This window comes from Lissotriton helveticus, chromosome 7 (assembly GCF_964261635.1).
Source record: "Lissotriton helveticus chromosome 7, aLisHel1.1, whole genome shotgun sequence".
Taxonomy (NCBI): Eukaryota; Metazoa; Chordata; class Amphibia; order Caudata; family Salamandridae; genus Lissotriton; species Lissotriton helveticus.
In genome coordinates, this window is record NC_136068.1 from 460,382,816 (window position 1) to 460,392,592 (window position 9,777).

Sequence of the window (9,777 nt, forward strand, 5' to 3'; positions counted from 1 at the left end):
GTTCAAGCAGCAGTGGTGGGGGGAGCATCATTTCTTATGTAAACTGATGAGAGGGATCCACCTCTCTCTTCCCCCTCAACCTAAATACTCCAAGCTGTGGGAAGGTAACAAGGTCCTCTCCCTTTTTAAGTTGTGGCCATCAAACAAGTATCTGTCTCAGAAGGCACTGTCGGCAAAGCTAGCCAAACTTCTATGCCTAGTATTGTGCAGGAGAGTATCAAATGTACGTGCGCTGGACATTTTGGACTGATCTTTACTCTGCAAGGGGTCAGCTTTCATATCTCTAGAAGTACGAAGACTGATTCCAGAGTGGTGTCTTATCCCGCCTTCGATAGGCACCTCAAGCTGTGTCTGTGGTTCGTAGTCTCAAGGCGTATGAGAGCATGATGGAGGAGCTCCGTCCCCCCGGGGGAGTGGCAACTACTGATCTCACTCAGAAAGTCTTTCAAAGCGGTCTCTCCTCTCACTAAAGCCCGCTGGATCAGATGGGTCATGCAGGAGGCGGGGATTGACGTCTCTCACTTTGGGGCACACTCTGTCAGAGGCGCAATACCCTCTAAGGCGTTCTCCTTGGGGGCTCATCTGGAAGACCTTATTCATGCTGCTGACTGGTCCTCTGACACCATGTCTAAGAGATTATACTTTAAGCCAGTAGTGGACATGGCTTCCTCAGTGGGGGACAAGCTTTGAAAGAGCATAATCCTTGCCTCCAGTCCTGACATAGAATGAAAAATTTCATAGTAGACATGAAGGAAAGTTTCAATTCTTTTAAGGACACGGCCGAGGATTATTCCTGCTCGTGTTCCTGAGGCTCTCCGTCACTGTTTTTTTTCTCCCAACCCAGGCTCAAACAAAGGGGGCCCAGGGTGTGACTGTTCTGGTGCTTCATACAGCATAAGTATATCCTTTACTTTTTTAGTGGGATGTTTACCCGAACGCTTTAGCCACCTTGCCCCAGAGTTGTGAGTGGAGGGTGGTGTATGCTGGTGTTTTCTTTCCAGATGCTTGGCTTTGTTAGCAATGTTTTATTTGATGGCACTGTGTTATTCTGCATGAGTTATGGTTCATTTGGGGTTTTTCTTTCTAATTTGCCTAGGTTCAGAAACATCTAAAGCGGACGAACAGAGGCTGACATCATGAGGAGGGTTGCAGTCAAGAAAGAGGAGCTACCCAGAAGCCGCCTGCCTTTGTGGTCCTGCTGTGCTGTTGGATTGGTTCACCTTCTTCTTTGACCTTTCCCAGTGAACTATGGGAAAGATAGTTTATTTATTGTTGTTGAATACTGCTGGGAACACAGCGTCAAGACTGATTCGCATATAGATGTGCCTGAACTGGGGTGGCGAAGTGAGCTAAAGAACAATGAGGGATTCAACCCAAATCTGTGACTGTGGGTGATTGTCTGAAAAGTTTCAGAGCTCCATCCATCATTTACTTGTGTTTGCTTTGCTCGCCCTAAGTTGGCAGGGTATACCTAGACGTGGGTCCCTTGCTCACTTTGCAACTGGATTCAAGCTAGACTGGCTGATGAGGGCTGTTAGCCTGAAACTGGTCCCAGGATGCTTGTTCCCAGTCCAGGGAAGACATGACTTGGCCGTTTGGGCTGGAATGTTCCCATGAGGCACAGGGTCAAGACTGATTTGCATATAGCTGTGTCTGAACAGGGGTGTCAAAGTGAGCTAAAGAACAATGATGGATTCAACCCATAACTGTGACTGGGGGTGAGTGTCTGAAAAGTTTCAGCGATCCGTCCATAATCTCCTTGTGTTTTCTCATCTTCTTCTTTGACCTTTCCCAGTGAACTATGGGAAAGATAGTTTGTTGAATGCTGCTGAGAAGAAAATAAAGAAAGTAGAGCATAATCCTCGCCTCGGTATCCTTAATAGAATTTAAACTTTCTTTCATGTCTACTAGGACATTTTTCATTCGTAGCTACTTCAGCACATTTCTTAGCCTTGTGCCCCAACAGTGACAGGCTACTGTACCCAGGGCTGCACTGATTGCTGAAGGTTGTTTGGGGGTTACACATGTGATCCCGTCAGATTGAAAACTGCCTAAACTGATGAGAGAAAGAAACAGATAGCAAGAAGATGTAATGCCTATGTGATTGCAATTCAAAGACTACTCGGAAGACCGCTTGAATGAAGTTGGAAAGAGCAGGCCAAGGCAGTAAGCCTAAGATCCTCTTTGTGGTGTTGGCACCCTACTATCCTTTACACTGAAAAATATACGAAGGTAAAAAGTCAACAAACTGGACTGCCCATCCATGTCATCAACACTGGTGTTCCTCGTCTTTTGAAAAGGTGTGTTTTTATACATTGTACTGTAAAAAAATAATGGTGCTATGAATTACTAATGAGGCTTCCAAGAGAAGTACTGCATACATGGCTATCAATGGTTTTGGTATAAAGCAATTTAAGGCTCCTTCTTATAGGACCTCCTTCCTCATTTCTGCCATTGCTCTGAATTTGCCTAACTGAAGCTAGCCCGCCCTCGTCTCATTTTTTTGACTTCTGATATACTTGGAATCCTAACCCTCCCCCCTCCCTGCTTGCATCATGACTTGTGCAGTGCAGACCCTTCACTCCTTAAACAATTTCTTCACTCTACACTCGTACAGAACCCCATTCCTAGATCAACATCACTCTGCAACCCAGATGCCCGAAACTATAAAGCTGTACTCTCTGCAGCAAGCATGGTATCCTACGCATGGTATACAACGGCCCCCACAACGCTAAGGATGCCTGGCCTTCATCTTGGGGGTGCCCAGGAGTGGACACCTCACAAGGAAAGCCAGGATGGGTTCCACAGCGGTATCCGTACAAGCGCCTTGAGACCCTTGCGGGTGAGTAGTGAGCTATACAAGTATCAATTTTACCAATTTATCCTCCATGAAACGGTAAAACAGAGACTAGTAGGAAAATTGAATTGGCCGAATGCAGATTCAAAGCACATCAGACATGTATGGCAATGTTTGGGACCGCTCACAAGAGAAAATGTGTACCAGATTGAGAATCATAAATGTATTTGTGAAAAACATGCTCATCCATGGGTTTGTTGGTGCTATATGACCGGGGGTGAATGTTTTGCCAATGTGCAACATTCCGTCAATCACCTTGTGTGTTTTGCTGTTCGCCCTATGTGGGAAGGGTATGCCCAAACGTGGGTCCCGTGCTCACTACGCCAGTGGAGTCAAGCTGTCCTGGCTGATGACGGCTGATAGAGAGAAACCGGTCCTAGGATGCTTCATTCCGGTCCAGGGAAGACATGGCTTGGCAGTTTGGGCTGCACTGTTCCCATGAGGCACAGGGTCAAGCATGATTTGCATATGGCCATGTCTGAACTGAGGTGGCGTGGTGAGCAAAATCTCGATGGATTAAACCCAGATCTGTGACTGGGGGTGAATGTTTTGCCAAAGTGCAACATTCCATCCATCACCTTGTGTGTTTTGTTGGTGCTATATTGCAGATGCTTGTTTCCCATCCGAACGATACACATACTGTGGTCACTTTATTTATTTTCCTTAGGGGTCTTATTTTTAACTGCAAGTCTTTCCAGTATTTGTTTTATGTGATATGTTTTCACAAAGTGCTTGTTGTAACCGCTGCAGTGCTACTGCTAGTACAAAACAGGAACGTCGCCGACAACATTCACAAGGCCCTAGACGAAGGTGATGCCTGCCTACTCATCCTTATTGACCTATCTTCGGCATTCAACACAGTAAAACCAGCCCTTTTGGAGACCCTGTCGAAACGGTAAGCACTTAATGGCACAGTACTAAAATGGTTCACCTCCTTCCTTCAACACCACTTGCAACAAATTAAAATGAACTCCTGTCTCTCAAAGCCAACTAAAGTCACATTTGGGGTCCCGCAAGGCTCGATCCTCTCCCCGTCCCTCTTCAATCTCTTCATGGAGCCCCTCACAATCATATTGAAAAAAGCCGGAGTGAACTACCACCTTTACGAGGACACCCAAATCTATTTCAGGATCAAGTCTCCCAGCGACATCGAACTCCTCAATACCACCCTAACCGAGATCCAAACTTGGTTCTACGTTAACCACTTAAAGCTCAACCCAGACAAAACGGAACTAATCCTATTCTCTCCAAAAAGTAACCATCGTCCACTCCAAGAGTGGCTCAAGAAGTTGGTAGCCCTAAACTGCCCCCTTACCCTATCCGACTCAGTTAAGTCTCTAGGCATCACCCTTGACAAGAACTTATCAATGGAGGCTCACATCAAAAACTCTGCAAAAGGGGAGGAGCTACGCAAGCAACCAAGATGGCCGCATAAGCTCCCGGCTCCGTCGACCTCCATCGCTGGCGGACTTATCCTGAACTTTATCCTGACCTCCCGCCAGACTCCCGTGTGTCTGAATCGTTGCTGAGCACAGGGGGGCAATCCCGGAGTTTTTATCGCCTTTCTTGACGAAGTTACACCGTCTTTCATTTTTGGGCCTCCTCCAGTGTGTAAGCCGGGGCCTCAAGTACTGACCCAGCCGGGTTTCAGTTGAACAACATCGGCCGCGGGTGTCCGGCAGAGTCCGGTCTCATCGGAGTGGAACATATTCTCTATCCTGGTGGTGGTCCTTGGTCCCTGCGAATACTGGACGAACAGCGACGAGACGTGGTTGCCGCGGTGGGTGGGGGGCCAGGTCCCGGGACCCTGCTGCGGCCCTCGGGGTCCCCGGGTGGGGCCCCCGCTCTCGGCAGTGGTGTAAAGGTTGCCAAGCCTGTGAGTCGCCAGTCGCTTCCGTCCACTCCGCGCCTGTTGGTTTCCCCGGAGTAGCCGGCCTCCGGGGCGGAAGATCTGCTTTGCTATCGCCCACGCGGAGATGGATCGGCCGATGTGTGGACCGACCCTGGGGACCGTACTGGCCGCCATCGGGGCTCTTCGCCTGCCAATGGAGGCTGCTCTCCACAATTTGACTGCACGCCTCGAGACTGTTTGTTTGAGACCGGACTCCAGCCTTGTGTTAGACCTGCAACATACGCTTACCCCCGCGAAGATTGATCTACCTCGAGAGGAGAACCCCGAATATGATCTGAAACTGGTGCCGAGTGTGCCCGCACGATTACAGCGGTACGTTGCTGGAGCCCCTGAACACCTAGCAAGATCGGCAAAGTCATCGCCCGCACAGGACTCACTTCTTCCTTCTCTTCTGGTGACCTCCACTAATATTTTTTGGATTGACTTTCGTGTATCTGATAGACTTCGAGACTTAACCTTTTTGACTCTTTCTGGCTATATTGATCTCCTTTTTCAACGACACTTTGCCTCTTTTGCTACTATATTGGTTATACTGGATGGGTTTGTGCAATGGATCGTAAGGGTCAGGGCTGAATTTGACTTGAATTCGGTACGATGACTTTCTTTTGGCTCAGCTGGGTTGTATCTGTGGGAGTGAGGACCAGATGGACTTCTTATTGTCTGGCTTTGGTGTGACTGCTATGATCGAAAAGAGATTTGCTGTCTCTGTGGTGCCGGGGGCTGGGCGGGACGGTCTTTTCTCTGTCGGTGGCTCCCCTATTGGTTTACTTATTAATCTGTTGTAACTTGCTTAGTACCGCGGTAGGGGATGTCTGCTTTTGGCGGGGGGAGGGGAGTCCGGGAGCCCGTATCGTCTTGTAATACATCTCCTCCTCCATCTTTTCCCTTCCCTGGGGTGTAGTTTAGGGGGCGACAGGCACGCTGCTAGTGGGGTTAGGTCATAGCCATCCGCAGGGGTGCAGGGTTGAGGTTTTTTTTCTTTTTTTCCCTTTATTTTGTTCTATGACCTTTCTATTTCCCTTCTTCACAAGAGATGTGGCATCTTCTCCTGATCTTTTTGTCTCTCATATCAATCCGGGTGTCGAATGTCCAGTCTGCATATCCTGTATCCCTGGTGGGCGGGTTCTGATAAGGTTTGCTTATATCGTATTGTTTTGCCTAAGCTCTAAGCGGGTATTGATATTTCTCAGATGCCTATAATTGTACTGTATTTCCTCAATTCATTCGCCCGCTCACCGCTGTAATATGTACCACCAAATGACACCCGATATGTAAATTTTTACTCTTGTGTTATAATCAATAAAAATATATTTAAAAAAAAAACTCTGCAAAAAGTGTTCTGTTTTCTCTAAAACACCTCAAGAAACTGAAACCTTTTCTACTCCACGATGACCTCAAGACAGTAGTCCAAACCCTAGTTCTCTCTAAAATCGACTAAGGGAACGCCATCCTTACAGGGACTCCGAAAGCGCACCTAGCCCCTCTAAGAGCAGTACTGCACATATCCGCTCGACTCGTATCTGGAGTTAAAAGATTTGAACACAACACTCCAGCTCTCAACTGCCTCAATTGGCTTCCCATGGAAGGGAGATGTATCTATAAATTGGCCTGCATCACACACAAAACCCTTCACTCGCCTGACCCCAACTACTTAAATAATAAACTGAGTAGAGTAGGTCAATCCAGAACACTAAGAAGCTCCAACTCACTCCTTCTTATTCCTCTGAAATTGAAAAAGAAAACCACCCAATACCGATCGTTCTCTGGCAACGCTCCCAGGATATGGAACGCTCTCCCTGGAGTCCTCAGATGCAACCCTTCCTTCTCCTGTTTCAAAGGGGACCTGAAACTCCATCTAAACAAATACTTTCATGACCAACGTCAACTAACCTAGTCTTCTTTATCCGAGTTGTCTCCTCTCTCTCTGGACATTCATGGATAGTGGGTGACCGGACTATGTCACTCTCGCCTTTTCTTTTATTGCTCTCTCCTCCTCCCCTGCACTGCATATTTTTTGCCCATGCTGTATTTTTTTGTTTCTATGGTTTGCTTCCTTACTGCCGGCCTACTATGTAATGTAATGTAATTCTGCTGTTTACTGTGTGTATGTAAAGGGCTCTGATACTTACGGGTTAAGCTAGTGCTATATAAAACGTAAAATAAATAAATAAGGATGTTGTGGAGAAATCACATAAATGTTTAAAAGAACAGGAGCGCTGCTTTTAAATGTGTGCTCAGAGAATAATTTAATAACTTAACGTTTTTGACAAAATTGATCCCTTTCATTAACCATAAGAATGTAAGTAGGGGAACGTTCCTCCCAGACTTGAATGTCTGAGATGCAAATTATTTTATGGCAGATTTTCCGCCAGGTTAACTTTTCTTTTTCAGCTCGGTATTTCTTTATTTCCCCAATTAAATCAGGTTGAACGAAACACTTTTGTTTTGAACATCCGGGGTTTTTGCAGTCGCAACATTTTTAAAATACAAGCATGTAAATAAAACAGCTTGTTTGTTGGTATGGTTTTATTATAAAATTGTGATACCAATGCAAACATATTCCTTATTTCCACACTGCAAAGTGTGTAAGTCTGCTGTGCAATTTCAAAAGAGTGAGTTACTTGGTTTTCCCCTAAGAAGGGTGGTGGTGAGGTGGAAGGAGGAGTCACACCTTGGACAATCCAGAGTCAGGAGGAAAAATACCACGCTTCACTATGCCTCGATTAACAGCTGACTGAGAGTTCTTCTCCTGTTAGCAAGAGATTCCTTTGTTTCGTGCACTCCTTAAGGCCACCTGCGCGGTGAAAATGTATACCGTGCGCGGACATGGGGCCAACGATCTCGTCCAGAAAGCATTCCGACCGATTTGGTTCCGGAATGCTTTCCGATCGACTCAGATCGGGGAAGTCCGACCAAGCAATTTTGATCCATCCGGATACGATTCGGTTGGACTCTCATTGACTTCAATGGGAACTGTGTCCTGAACGAGAACACAAGCTCCCATTGAAGAAAGGCGTGACTGGGGAAAATTGTGCACCCTGTGGCAGGCACCCCATGGTGCCTGCCACGCTGTGCATGGTTGGAAAGGGGCCCTGGGTGAAGGGGGGGCCAACTACGGGCCCCCAAAAACAGATTCCGACAGCCGTTTCGTTCAGGCCGAATCGGAACGGCTGTCCGAATCGGTCATCATGATCGCTTGCTCGAAAATCGAGTCCATAGCTGTACGATTCGGCAAGAAAGACTCGACCTGTCCGAATGCCTTTCAGAACCGTTTCGGACAGCCCTAACAGTTTTCAGGCATCGTAAGCGGTCAATGGGAACTGTGTGCGATTCGGTTGGAAACAAGTGTTCTGTATCAGATTCGGCAAATCCGAATCCAATTCAGAGTCCTTCCAAACGGCATCGTAATCGACCCCTTAGAGAGGGAAGATAGGATATGACTGTTGCTTATTGGACATACTACCAAGTAACATTTGTTATTTAATTTATGAAATTTGTAGTTTCCTTTTACATCTCCGTAGTTAGTTTGTTTACCAGGCTGCTGTTTCAAATAATGCAGGCAGAGACTACATAATCTTCGCCTCCATGCTCTTAATAGAATTAAAAATTCTTGTTGACAAATGGTATAACATTTTTGACTTTGGAAAAAATCACTATATCTCCACATGCCTATACGCAATGCATGTGTAAAGAAATTAGTGCTCAAGTAAAGCGCTCCAACACCGTCATATCGAGTTTGCACTATGTTTTGAAAACTGCATTAGAATGCATAAGATGTCAAAAACAAAGCCTTAATATAAGGAAAAGCAAATAGATACCCGTTTAACGGCCGATTGATACAGAATGACACCAGGAAACCTGGCTAAACTGCAACTTTCATGTTTAAATGATGTCATACCAGGCAAAAAAAAAATGTAATTTACCAAAACTCCTTTTTCTTTAATATTGCGTGTGACAGCATTTCAACAGCACTTTATCATAGTTTCTGTGGTTTGTTGCACTGTTTACATATTTTCAGAGCTCGGCTCGTGCACGGGTGCTAAATTCCGAGCGAGACCCTTGTTCTCCTTGTTAATTTGTTGGCTCGCTCACGTCTTCTCGTGCACCCAACATCGTACACCAAGAGGACGATCAAGACATGGCCACTGATTTAACACAATCAATGCTACAGCCCACTCGTTAAATTATAAAAAGAGATCATCTCGTGTCGCTCGATGCGGCTTATAATTGATTCCCCATTCACTTACTGCATCCTTGTGCTGTCTCATTCGAAGTTAAAGGAGCCAGCAGTGCGATACCCGCTGCTCAGCGTACACGTCAGACACCTTGGATTGGGCATACAGCTTGGCTTGCCTATCAACGGGCGCAAGAAAACGTAGTTTACCACGTATACGGATACACGTAAATATGGCGCCCAATAGATGGCACCGTGAGCACTAATGCGGACAACGTTTGTGTTTCGGGCTTACTTTCGTGTTGTTTGCGAATTGAAAATAATAGCTTCACGGATTCATTCCGACGGATAAAACAAATCCGTGCTTTTGGCTGGCGCTGTCTGGCAAAAATTATAAGCACACGCGAGACAAAGCCGGATGGTTGAGTATAGTTTTAGCCAACAGCACTTTGAGTGCATGAACGTTCGAAACCCTGCGATGTTTACAAAAAAACTACGACAACGTAGTGTTGAAAAGAGAGTAACTTTGAGAGTTCGGTTGTCTCGGAGTCAATTGATGATTGGGAAGTCATTTGTGAACACGTATCCTTTCGATAGTCGTGGCTCCGGAGTGCGCATGCGCAATTTTGTGTCGTGACGTTTTAATAACGGTCTCCCGGCAGAATCTAAGGCACGCGAGCATGAGTATTCCTGTTTGGGTCGGGATAGCCTAGACTAGAAGTTCTTATGTAAATAAGAGCCGCGCTGACTGACGTGAAGTCTATTTGGGTATTGTATAGCGGTAACGAAACAGACGGAATCTGTTTTTCTTTCTTGCTGGTCTCACAGATGGAT

The 9,777-nt window shown here is 46.2% G+C and overlaps 1 protein-coding gene across 3 annotated transcripts in view; it reads right to left on the reverse strand.

Annotated features, from left to right (window-relative positions):
• The window catches only part of TMEM219 (transmembrane protein 219), a 1,079,108-nt gene extending 1,069,943 nt beyond the window's left edge, over positions 1–9,165 (reverse strand). For all 3 annotated transcript variants that reach the window (XR_013598586.1, XM_078652410.1, XM_078652409.1), the window contains exon 1: positions 9,017–9,165. The gene's annotated coding sequence lies outside the window, so the exon portion shown is untranslated. The remainder of the gene's footprint in view (positions 1–9,016) is intronic.
• Between the last annotated feature and the right edge of the window lie 612 nt (positions 9,166–9,777).